The following is a 13,685-nucleotide window of genomic DNA, read 5'->3' on the forward strand; positions in this document are numbered from 1 at the left end:
ATATTTCCATCAAACTGTTTTAAATTTCATCACACACACACACACACACACACACATGCACACACACACACACACACACACACACACACACACACACATGCAAGTACATTCTTATACTTTACAACCATTCTTTCTTCCCTTTCCTGCCTCCAAACATTGTCATATATTCTACCCACTCTGACAATTTCATAGGCTCTTTTTCTGTTAATTATTATTGCATATCTATATGTATATAAATGTATGTTTCTAAATATAACCTGTTTGGTCCACATCCAATGGAAATTTTATTAGTTTTACAAAACTTAAAACTAATTTAGTCTTGATACAGTAAGAAATCTTAAGTAAATTGAAGCTTTCAAACTGTTTTAATTCTGAGACTTGGATTTTTTTTTCAGATAGCATCAGTTTTTAAAATTATAATCCCTTCCAGCTTACCTACTACCATAGCAGCATACTCCATCTGATTCTATCTTACTTCATGCTAAGCAGGATGATAAATAATAGAAACTGGGTATAGAAAGTGGAAAATGTCTCTTCTGGAATAGAGGTGTAATTACCTCAGTGGCAAAGGGCTTGGCTATCATAAACGGGCTTTAGGTTCAATTCATGTACCTGCTACTAATAGTAAATGAGTAAACACATAAATACACAAAATTTAAAGATTCACATATTCTAGATTTCAATTCAAATAACTCAAGATGTTCTCAGAGCACTGAATGACGCCATGATGTTTTTGGAACTCCTGAACTGTAAGACATACCTTTTTCTTGCAAAGCACACAGACTTGAGTACTTAGTTATAAAAAGACAAAGCACAGATAGTTCTTTTTAAGTCCATTATACATAAAATATTTTCTTAAAGCCTCACCTCAAACAATTTTAACTTCATAGTCTATTTAACATAATATAACATAGAACTTTATCTGACAACAAAACTTTATATTATCTAATACTGGTTTTATTCCATGGGTGAATATTCAGAAGAATTGGGATTATTTCATCTCTTAATAGAAAAAAAACTAATATTTTATAAGTTCAACTTAACATAATGAGCATTATATGGTTTTGTTCTATTTTCTTTAAAATAGCAAATGTATAACAATTTTTAAAACTTTATATAAAAGAAAAAAAAAGATACTCTCAGAGCACCAGTTATCATTGGGACCATTGGTTAAATAAATACAGAATATTCTCAGACTTCTCAAACCAAGTCTACCAGTGCCTTTATGTTCTCAGAATAATTATAGGATACACACACAATCCTTTTTCCATCACACAAGCCCCATGTAGTCAGAGGAAACATTTAAATTTTTATTACCCTCTCCAAAGACAATTTCTGTTAATGTTTAACCTATTTGCATAATTATCTCTCATAAAATAAAACTGTTAATTACTCCTCAATTCTCCTTTCTCTAAGAAAAAGGATGTTCGGAAAAAACAAATCGCCAATAGTTTCCAGAACAGCAAACTTAATTTTTTACCTTATAGGAAAAGGAGAGGCAAAGTATGCTACTTTCTCCCAGAAAGTTAGCATGAAGTGTAGCTTAAAGCAATGCATAGAAGAAGAAGAAGAAGAAGAAGAAGAAGAAGAAGAAGAAGAAGAAGAAGAAGAAGAAGAAGAAGAAGAAGAAGAAGAAGAAGAAGAAGGAGGAGAAGATAAGAAGTTCAAAGTGGGCTAGTTAGGCTAAAATTGAGTTACCACCAGGTTTGAAACACCTTTCAAGGCTGTAGGGGGAGAATCCTGTCTGTTCCCTGTCTTTGGCTGCTTCTAGACGTCTATGTACCTCTCTGTCTTTGGCCCCCAGCCTTGGTATTTGAAGCTCATTTTCCACTGAAGTCTTCCTTAGCATCTCCTGTCAGTGCTGACATTTGGAAGGCTGCAGGTCACCCGTGACTCCATATACTCACCAAGATGATTCCACCTTAAGGGAATTTAACTGTTATTGCATCCTAAACCCAACGTGCTTAGTCCCAGGCTTTAGGGCAGCCTTGTAAGCGTCTCTTAATGGACTCACTATTTTAGCACACACTTTATAAGTGAGGGAAATGGGACAGTGTGCTCTAGGCTGTGTATGGCAGTGAAATGACTCAATTTTTAGTGACTTCATAAAATTACTTGATCAGGATTAGAGTTCAGGTTATTAAATGCGACTTTGGTATATTCTATGAAAAAAATTAGGTTCGTCAATCCTTTTTGTTTGATGTCCTTTTGGCTTGTCAGTGCATCACACACTCAATGCAGAGTCTTTAGAGATACTGCATATTCAAAGGCTGCCTAGATAATGCAAAGCGAAGTGAAGTTGCTATTCTTCAGGATTCTGCATTCCTGTGCATCACCCCCTCACCAGTAACACATGTCACAAAACCCAGTGCTTAGCATGAGCCTCCATCCCCATCACTATGTCTAGGGGGCATTTAAACGCTTAGCTTCACTTACTCGTTTTCCCCAACCCCTCGTAATTCTCCTTCCCTGTGCTGGTTGACATTTATAACACCCTCATGATCACTACGTTGTATGCCAACACACTTATCCTTCCTGATCCGAGTTATTTTCCCCAGGCCATTTTTTTTTCAATTCCTCAGCAGGACTCCAAACTTCATGCACTGGTAACCTCACCTGCTCAAGATCTGTCTGAAGTTAGGAATTTAGTATCTTCCACCTTCAAGAGTCTCCCTTGAATTTCACAGTTAAGCAAAGACCCCCTTGGAGCCAGTGACAGCATAGCTGCCCCTAGGAAGGAAAGAATCTAAGGAACGATGTACAGAAGCACATTTGGGAGCACAATTGACTTTTATGCACTGACGCCAGATGCATTTCATTCCTATGCATGCTGAGGGAAGCAAGTTCATCTCATATATCAGAATAAGCATCTGTTCTCCTACATCGCGCGGCCGGATATTCATTATGCTTAGGCAACAAAACACTTAAGGAAATCAAATCTCTCCCCAATTAAAAAAAAAAAAAGGTACATCAAAAGATTTTCTTTTTATAAAAGTATCTTAACCAGCTAATCTCAAAGAGACAAAAATGTCTCTTAAAACATAATTTCTGCTCAGATAACTAAGCAAAGTCTAGGATAGAATTTAGGTAAAGGGCTGTGTACAGTGTTGATAACTGAAAAGTTATTTGTCACTTATGACTATGTGTTGAGAGGCTTGAATCTATAGATGGCATGTGAAAGTTCATAAAGAACCTGGCCGGTTAGCTCAGTTGGTTAGAGCATGGTGCTAATAACGCCAAGGTTGTGGGTTCGATGCCCGTATGGGCCAGCAAACTGCCTAGATTAGCCAGGCAGGCCATCATTGGGAAGAGAGGCCCATTGGTCTAGCAAACTTTATAGGCCTCAATACAGGGGAACGCCAGGCCCAAGAAGAGGGAGTGGGTGGGTGGGGAGTGGGGGGACATGGGGGACTTTTGGGATAGCATTGGAAATGTAAATGAAGAAAATACCTAATAAAAATAATAATTAAAAAAATTCTAGCATTCTGGAAGCAGAGGCAGGCAGATTTCTGAGTTCGAGGCCAGCCTGGTCTACAAAGTGAGTTCCAGGACAGCCAGGGCTGTACAGAGAAACCCTGTCTTGGAGAAAAAAAAAAAAAAAAGAAGAAGAAGAAAGAAAAAGAAAAAGACAGTTTTATAGGCATGCATATTAAACATACGCATATGCTATTAAATTCTTGTTCCTTAGCACTTCAGAAACAAAAATAAAACTCATAAAATTGTCTATCAGACCATGTGAGTGCCTTGTTCTTTGAAAGTGATGCTCAATGATAATTTAAAAAGTCCAAGACAGACTCATGAACGACTTAATAATCACATTTCAGAGAAAAACCCTACAATTAGAGAAAACTGCTTCATAGGTCCATGCGTCTATTTGTAGCATGATCAAATATAACATTTTAAATATGGATAGCTCGTATGAATGGTATTCTTTGTTCTTCTTGCATTTTGTTTAGGAATCTGAATGCTAATACATTATTACAAGACCGGGACTTGAACCAGTCATTCTGTGTGAGCATTCTACCAATGACCTCTAACCCAGCTCTTTTCACTTTCCTTCCTTTTTTGTTGGTTTATGTCTTAATTTTAATTTTATTTTTTAATTAACTTACCAAGTGACAAGTGTTCTTCTGGGATACTCTTACACACTAAATTTTTTCCCTTTCCCATGCCTCATATCCCTTGCCTCCCTGCTCCCCATCTTTATTTATGTCGTTCACCCTCATTTACTCTTCCACTTTTATATTCTCTACTATTAAGCTCCACACTCTGCCCATGAAAATCTCTCCACTTGTATTGTTTCTGATTTCCTAGCTTCTATAGACATTCATTCTCACAAAGATAAAAAAAAAATCAGGAGATTCCTAAAACATACAATGTAACATATATAAAAATTTTTAATGAAGTCACTATATAATGGGGAAGACATTATTTTACTTAGACATTGTATGTATACTACCAAACAAAACCCATATTACCAAGAATGGGTTATATCTTCCTGAGTTACTGAACCAAGAGGGATTATAGATACCCCTGTCTCAAATATTACAGGCTATTGGATATCCTCCACAACTTGTTAAACCCCCAAGGCTGATAACACTGCATATTTATGGCATAGAATATGGAGAAATCTAGCTTGTACTTTTCTGAATGTTTCACCTCTCATAGCTAGGATTCATAGTGCTAGAAGGTGCTAGACATGCTATTACAGAAGAAAAGTAAGCTCCAACCTCGCTCAGCTACAAATATTGCAGGTTATAATAATGATGTCAGGAAGATATGTCCACAGGTGAAAAAGTGGCATGAAAGATATGGAAATAACCCACCACTTCTTTTCTATCTATGAACCATTCCCTGAGATGGAACACATATCTCATATTGTCATATGTGGTCAAGAACCTGAGAATAAATAGATTAAAGTTCCAGGGGAGGGGAGAGCTATTACTACTATCATTCTTCTAAGTGAAAAAACAATAACATAACTTTTACTAACACCATTACGCCCCCACAAACAATATATCAACCCACCATCAGTAGAGAAGCCTTTTCTTACAGTAGATAGTCATTAGTTTGGAGACACATAACTGAACAAATTACAGAGAGAGGAGTCTTTATGGAGTGTCTTTGTCAGAGACTTCCCGCTAAGACTGAGTGATCAAGGTAAAAGAGGTGATGAAATGGATTAAGAGCTAAGAGTGATTGAGGACACACAGGATTTTCCAGATCAGAGGGTAGATAAACATATGAACTTAGAGAGTCTATGTCAGTATGCACAATACTTGCACAAGCTCATGCTAGACCTAAAGAGAAAGAGAAGAAGGGGCTACCCTAACCAAGAAGCTACTCAAAGATGATAGCTTCTGAGGCAGGAAAAGTCAATTTTCAATAGGTTGTTCTACCAGCTACACTCTAGGACAGGCCCTATGTTCAGGCCAATACAAGTCAGACCCCATGTTTTTAGTGGCTTTTTCCTTTTACTATTTGTTTGTTTGCTTGCTTTTGTTTTCATATCAAGGGAAATCCTTTTTATTCATTTATATAATGAGGTATTTTATCCAGATTTTTCATAAAATATATTTTTATGATGTTTCCCTTGTCCCAGTTCCTCTAAGAGCCTTTTACATTTATTTGTTTGTTTGTTTGTTTGTTTGTTTATTCTTGGTTTTTTGAGACAGGGTTTCTCTGTATAGCCCTGGCTGTCCTGGAACTCATTTTGTAGACCAGGCTGGCCTCAAACTCAGAAATCTGTCTGCCTCTGCCTCCCGAGTGCTGGGATTAAAGGTGTGCGCCATCACACCTGGCTACCTTTTACATTTATATCCACAAAATTTCTCTCTCTCCATATATGTGTGTGTGTGTGTGTGTGTGTGTCTGTGTGTGCTTGTGTGTATGTGTGTATTACTTATATACACATACACTAAAGAAAAAGAAAATAAACAGAAATGATATGAAGTTAAATGGGAATGGATGAGAAAGGATGTCTCAGAGAAATTGGGGAACTGGAAAGAATATGATAGAAACTATATTATATGAAAATCCCAAAGAACAAATGAAGAGGGGGCAATTTTTTAAATTGGTAAAAGGTTCCACCATTCCTGCATTTCTTTATTACTAAGATTTAAAAAGTTCATCTCACCCCCATTGGTGTAAATATCATTTGTCAATGGTTTACTGTTCTTTGTATTTTAAAATGTTTACTTGATACATGTGTTATGGGGTTCACAGTTATACAGTAACAAGTTACCAGTTTTGCTGTCAACCAAAGGTCATGAAAAGGGAACTAATGATTTATTCTAGGTGCTAGGACAGAAGGTAAAATAATGACTAGGTTTATCTATACTTCACTAATAGCTTAGTTATGGTTTTTCACTCTCAGTGAACCGGGGTAGCTGTGACAGGTGATGGATGTTTAGCCAGATAATTACTCCTAATGGATATGCATGTAAACATTCGCTGTTGTAAACTTCCATTTCAATTTATGATTTGATTTTATGTGTGAATTTGTGATGAACTTTTTGACATGTGATCATGTATGTATCCTGATAGATATATAAGTGCTGAGGACAAAGAAGAACTGAGCCAAAGAACTTTGTCAACAGAAAACTTCTTCAACAAAGAGAAGAAGAATTTTCTCTACCCCCTTTTTTATTCATTCATTTTTTTTCTTTTTTCTTAGAGAACTTTCTGCACCTTAGTAACAAAGTTATAATGACTTTTCAGTGTCCCTTTTTTCTCCTGTGACTTCTACTAGCAGTTAGAGCAGCACAGCCCCTGCTGAGAAGAGAACAAAGGGCACATTACTTAATCACCATCCCTCCCTCCCTCCTGCTATTAGACTGCAGGTGTAAATGGCCTGTCAGCAGCTTTTTACCCTCAGAAAGAGCAAGAAAGTTTTGAGGACCTTTTGGAAGTTATCATCAGTGGTTCAGTACAGTTAGAGAGTTAGAACATCTGGAGACCCCCAGTCTTTAAAGCCACATGAGAGGCCTACTGTGTCTCATCTCAACCCACTCCAGGCTACGAGGTTCCTTGCACCCTTTAGCAAGTGGTCATGTGCATACATGTGTGGCTGGTCATGAAATATGAAATTTTCAGATGTTTCCTGGCTCTCAAGAGTTTGCCCTGATGACAGGAACAATAGACCCCAGAGCTAGGAGAAAAGATGATGCAGAACATATAAGATGAAATAGCCAGAGGGGGGAAAAAATCCTCATTTTTTTTCTTTGCTGCTGAAGTGCACTTAGAAAATAAAAATGCAACAAACCTGATAATAAAAAATGTCAAGTAATATCCCAAGAGTGTTCTCAAGTGCCATTATCTCATTTGGAGCCACTCTCTCTCTCTCTCTCATATCCCTTGATATGTGTGTGTGTGTGTGTGTGTGTGTGTGTGTGTGTGACAGATATATAGATAGATATAGATATAGGTATATTACTTCTATCAAATCCTGCCTAAGTGCTACACCAGTGTGAACCCATGTCTTAGTCAGGGTTTGTATTCCTGCAAAAAACATCATGACCAAGAAGTATATTGGGGAGGAAAGGGTTTATTCAGCTTACATTGCCACATTGATCTTCCTTACCAAAGGAAATCAGGACAGGGATTCACAAAAGACAGGAACTTGGAGGCAGGAGCTGATGCAGAGGCCATGGAGGAGTTCTGCTTACTGGATTGCTTCCCTTGGCTTATTTAGCTTGTTTTCTTATGGTTCTCAGGGTTACCAGCCTATGGATGGCATCACCCACGATGTGCCCTCCCACCTTAGATCACTAATTGAGAAAATGCCTTACAGCTGGGTCTCATGGAGGCATTTCCTCAAGGGAGGCTCCTTTCTCTGTGCTAACTCCAGCTTGTGTCAAGTTGACACATGAAACCAGGCAGTAAACCCACTAAGTATGCTTCTAATCAGAATGCAGATCTGACAAGCTTTGTGTATATGAGTTCCATGACCATTCTAAAATGCATTCACTCCCATTCCTAATTTTGAATTCACAATGCTTAAATCCTAAGTTCTATCTCAATATTTTAGACTATTGTATTAAATAAATCATCCTGTATTAAATAGTGCTTCATTCCAATCATGTGGTCTCATCAATTCCTCCATGTGCTTGCAAAAATCTCTTTGTAGTGTACTGATCAACTATTTTATACAATTTACCCCAATTACATTTCCCATGTCTTTGCTATTTCTTTTTATAGAATCTTTGCAAGTTGGGTTTTGATTGATTGAAAATATGTTTTACTCCTGTCCTTTAAAAAGTCGCTACGCTACTTGCTTTTACAAAATGTATAATGATAACATCCAGTCAGTCTTATGATTTACTAGAGAAAAAATTAATAACAGCCTCACTTGCTACACATACTACCCTTGATGTAGGATATGGATAATGAGTGAGAGACAGTTGGTGGCATGAGCAACAAGAGGAAGATCACCATCAGCTCTCCACTTGGAGACATGTCCACACACACTTCCTTCCGCAACTGAAGTAACACCATATGTTCTCAGTGAAGTGGGTGGTGAGAGTGACAGTTGGCCTGCTAAAGAGGGCCATGTGTACAGGCAGCCTACCACCATCCTTCTTACTGATGATGGCTGAAAACTCAGTTGAAGTATTTGCTCATCAGAATAACATGGCTGGAGGAGTAGCTTCCGCAACGCTACAGTTTCTGCAACTCTGGGTCTGGGAGCTAAAATTATACAGGAAATTTTTGTAATTTTATCAATAGAAATTACTTAAACATCACCCACATTCCATAGTCCGATCTTATCTTCCCTCAACAAGTGTATCCTCGGGATTCTGTATTTGCTAAGAGATTTCTGTCTCTTATCAAAATGATGATTAAGGATCAACTTTCTTTAATTTCATGCTATACCAAATGTCTTTTTTCTTGAGTTCAATACTCAAAATATTTCTCATGCCATAAGAAATAAGTATGAAAAGAAATTAAAGTAGCTTATAATTTTTGGATATTAGAATTTCTGTAAAGCAAGGAGACAGTGTAATGTGGCAATCCAATGTAAAACTACTATTAAAGTTAAAAGACAAAAATGTAGGTGTATTGTCATAATTATAATAGTTTTGTATCTGAACATAAATTTTCTATGTAATTTTCACCACTTCAAATATAGTTCATTTGTTCTACTGGTCATAGAATTTATTGTCTGAAGGTCAGTGCTACCACTGTGATCAGATAAGATAATTTACTTTACTCTTAATGGTTTCTTTTTAACAAATGACAAGGCTTTTAAGAAGGACGATGCTCTTTGCACAACAACCATAAAGCATGTCACATCTATTTACAATATAATTTTAAGAAAAATGAATGACAAAATTGTGAGGAAACATGAATTCATTTGCATTCAATTAATCTGAGTAGGGCATTTTCAAGTTCATTTTGAGAACAATAGCACAGAAGGAAAATGCATCCATCTTACACAATGGTCCTCTGTGGGGTTACCGGAGTATTTGGAAGGATGACATGATTATCATTAAATACAATTCACATGGCCATATAACTCATCAGAAAATATATTCACTGAGTTAATGTGTGAAGTGAACTAATTATTATTGCTCAACTCCAGAAATCCTGTGAGGTCTGGATTCTATGAAGCTTAAAAGACAAAATAAACTTTTGTGGTCACGATGCAGGTATGGCATGGAAAGTATAAAGCTTTATAAATAAATAAGGACAACAGGATACTTGGCAATATATAGCTAAGTGATTTAGATGTTAACATAGATAAATAATGAGATTAATTTCTTAAGTTGGCTGTTTGATTGCAAATAGTAAGTATTCATTTGATAAATTTATGAATATAAATTTATAATTATCAATTGTTACTAGAAAACTTAAACATTAATATATTCAAAAAAGATCTAAAACTTTTATTGTTCCTGATATATTATTTTTCCATAGGAAGCAATTAATTTGGGGGCTTGAGGTTAAAAGGACATCAGTAGAATCAGTGGCAGATTAAACAAATGTCCTCAATGATTATTTCAATTATTTAACCTCAACGTGAGTCAGTTGCTCTACTAGATTGTTTAGGTGACCAAACATGCAACCCAGAATTATAGTTGCAGAAATGAGAGCTCATAACCTCTATAATCACCTGTAATTCTATCTTGAATGAATCCATCACCTTCCTAGGGCCTCTGTATTTGTATGCATTTGAACATGCTTCTCTCCCCCCTCTTTCACACACACACACACACACACACACACACACACACACACACACATATGCACAAGTAAATAGCATTTAAAAATAAATAACATAAAATAAAATGAACTGTAATGAGCAAGTATTGGTATTCTGATTTTAAAAATCTAAAGACAGTGAGTTTTGCTTTGTTGACAACTGGTCACAGCAACAGTGAAAAGCCAATACATCATTATGTGAGTAGAAGCAATAAATATTATCCTAACAAATTTAAGAAAATACTCAAGGACAGATGAGAGGAAGTGATAGATCAGAAACAAGACTTCCCTTGGAAGGGTATTATGTCTTTCTTATTTATCCTCTGAGCTGCAGTTTTATAAGTACCATCATTGTCTTGTCAATAGGAATATATACATTTATAGTCCAGAATGAAAATTTCCCTTCTCTGTAACCCCATTTCAGTTACCCAATAACCACTACATACCTGATGGAAGAACATCTTCATGTAAGTATTCTTATGAACAGAGTAGTTGCTGACCTGAAATGTTACGCCTGAAATAAAATCCTTTTAACCCAGACAATGTGAAGGAGAGTCAAATATTTTTCAAGAAGACCAATTACATATCCATAAGGAACTTAATGTGGGCCAGGGAGATGGCTAAAGGCACCCAAGCCTCAGACATTGCTTTATGATTCTGTGTTCAGTAGACACAAAAACTTTCAAAGCATAATTTTCAAGACATGTCCATTTCTTCCCATTTGTTCAAACTAAATCATTAATCCAGTATCCATTATTTCCATGTTAAATGGTCAAAATCCAGACATGAATTACACTACCACAAATAGAATCTTATGCAAACAGAAAAAGAAACTCTCATGTAATTGCTGACCAAATGCCAGTAGAAAATTCCTAATGGCGAAGAGAAAAAGAGAGCATTTCTCTTGTTTAATAAATGTTTGTCTTTCTACTGATGTAGTACTGTCCTGCATCCTACATCTGATAATTATTCCCTGGTACTACATAATAATAATAATCATTGTGAAAATACTTATTTTAATGTTATGTGGTGTCTTGTTTATAAAATACCAGACTAAGAGTAGAAGATGAGTGTAGGTATATGCAAGGCTGACTCTGAATTTGAGGATGAAGATAATTGTAAAGCACCTCTCCAAACTCATGGATGAAAGCAGGAAAAATATGTATTAGGTACCATCCTGATGTGCTGCGCCTCTCACATACATAATTCACCTGAACACTTTAATATAGAAGGAACCAGCATGTGATGACAGATAAACATACTATAATTTATTTTTAAATGTTGAATCCTCATAATTTGTGTGTGTGTGCATGTGTGTTCATGTGCGTGTATGCCATAGCCTGCATAGGAGTGAAGGGACAGTCTCTTTCTCTCCTTTCCGTATAGGATCCAGGAATTAAATTCTAGTCGTGAAGTTTGCAGGGCAAGTTCTTTTTTTCTAGGGAGTCATTTTGTCACCTAAACTTAGCAAAGTTCTCATTCAATCTAAAAGGTTTCACACTTGTTGACTTAGCTATTACCATTTCTCTGTTCAACCTTAATACCTCAAGAAAAACATGGTTCGACATGCATAGTCTTTTCAGTGGAAAACTCTGGAGTTCAAGTACGACTTGATTCACCCATCCACTTTAGATGCTTGGTTTGCAACAAAGAGAAAAATTCAGCAAGCCAAAAGTTACAAAATTGTTCTTTCCAAGAATTACAGTCTAAATGTAATGCATGAGGTCCTGGCTTCAATTGCTTAGCATCAACCACACACAAAGAATAAAGTCTTGGTCAAAGTCAATGTCGTAGCTCCTCGATTTCCCCCTATTGTTCCTAATTATTCTTAAATACTGCCTCAAATATACTCACACAAAGATATCTCACACTGAAAGTGCTTAGGTGAAGCCCATGATGGTTAACCAACACTATATTGCACAGATTTCCATACATTTTATGCATTGAATACCTTGTAATACTTCTTCATGCTTGCAATACTACTTCAGAGAGGGTTAACGAAATCTCAAATGAACAAGAGCATAGATCTGAGAGAATAAGTCTAATCCTCCTCCATCTCTTCTTCTCTTGTCTTGTCTAGTTTACTTACATTAATGTGATCTATGTGGAAACCACTAGGCACTTTCTAAAAACAGTGAAAAAATTCAGTTTCAAATTTTCCATGTAAACATTATTCAGTGGGCACGAGAGAGAGAGAGAGAGAGAGAGAGAGAGAGAGAGAGAGAGAGAGAGAGAACTTTGTGTTTTCATCACAAATGTTTGTGCTTCACCTTCACTGTCACCATGGCAGGACCACACCTCAGTCACACAGTGTTATGAAAGTAGGTCAGATAAACTGAGAGGTGAGTAGTAACTGCAATCATTTTCGTGGGACCACAGAACCTTAACAGTCTATGTCTAAACTTGTTCAAATACTGCAGCAAGTGAATCAGTATCATTATTTTCTACAGCAGCCTTAACCAGATATGGAAACACACACACACACACACACACACTCACTCACACCAAGCTGTCAAATTCCCTCGATTTTATTGGGGAGCTCAGAAGCATATTCTTTATTGGTCCCCAAATTTTCTTTTTGGAATTTACACATAATTTCTAATCTTTATTCTGATGGTATGCAGAACAGAGACGACTAGGCACTATTAGTTTTATCACATCAAAGTATATGCATGTCTCCCTTTTTCAGTTATATTCTAGGTAAATAATTTCTAAATAAAGATAAACTTCGAAATAAAGATGTACCACTGTCCACAGTCTTTCCTGAAAACTAAACTTATGTATTTAGAGTTTCTCCATATTTTTTTTCAAATCTCAGCTAATATGTATCTGAATGAATCACACAGGAACAGAAATAAGGCACTTGGATATGGATTCCTTCTCAGAAATATAAAATAATGCCAGCATCCAAATGCCCTACTTGAGATATTGTACAAGATCTGAGGAAAGATAAGATTTTAAGATTCCAGAAAAAAAATGTTTTAAGTCATCCTGAAAGGATTAGGTCAAATGGCCAGGAGCCAGAGAACTAATTATACTGACTCATTTGAGAATACCTACTCGTGAGTTTGCATGAAATTCTACAATCAGATGCAAAAAATTGCACAGCCTCTATTTAATCACCACATGTCTATGTATTGAATTTATACTTCTCACAATAATTTTTGAAGTCTATGAGATTTTAATAAGTTCTCAGTCTCGTATTCATTATAATTGACAAACCCACAACGTCTTTTTTTTTTTTGAGCATAGAATACACCAACAGCTACAACCTTCTCAAAATTCACTAACTTTCTAACAATTAATATGGAATCTTTTAAGTTAAATATTTATTTGTTCATGTACATGTGTGTGTGTGTGTGTGTGTGTGTGTGTATGTATGTGTGTGTGTAGTCATATATATGATCTGCAAAGGCCAAAAGAGAGCAATAGACTCCTTTGAAGAGTAGTTACAGTGGCTGTTAACAAGCCAATGCAGGTGC

General features: G+C 36.3%; 1 protein-coding gene and 1 non-coding gene across 5 annotated transcripts in view; one reads left to right on the forward strand and one right to left on the reverse strand.

The window, feature by feature from the left end:
- Robo2 (roundabout guidance receptor 2) overlaps nt 1–13,685 on the reverse strand; it is a 1,555,468-nt gene that overhangs the window by 1,539,008 nt on the left and 2,775 nt on the right. The gene's annotated exons all lie outside the window — the stretch shown is intronic.
- n-TIaat1 lies at nt 3,196–3,269 on the forward strand. The gene has a single exon. It is a non-coding gene; the product is annotated as a tRNA-Ile (tRNA).

The sequence above is a fragment of the Mus musculus genome, chromosome 16 (genome assembly GCF_000001635.26).
Source record: "Mus musculus strain C57BL/6J chromosome 16, GRCm38.p6 C57BL/6J".
NCBI classification, from domain to species: Eukaryota; Metazoa; Chordata; class Mammalia; order Rodentia; family Muridae; genus Mus; species Mus musculus.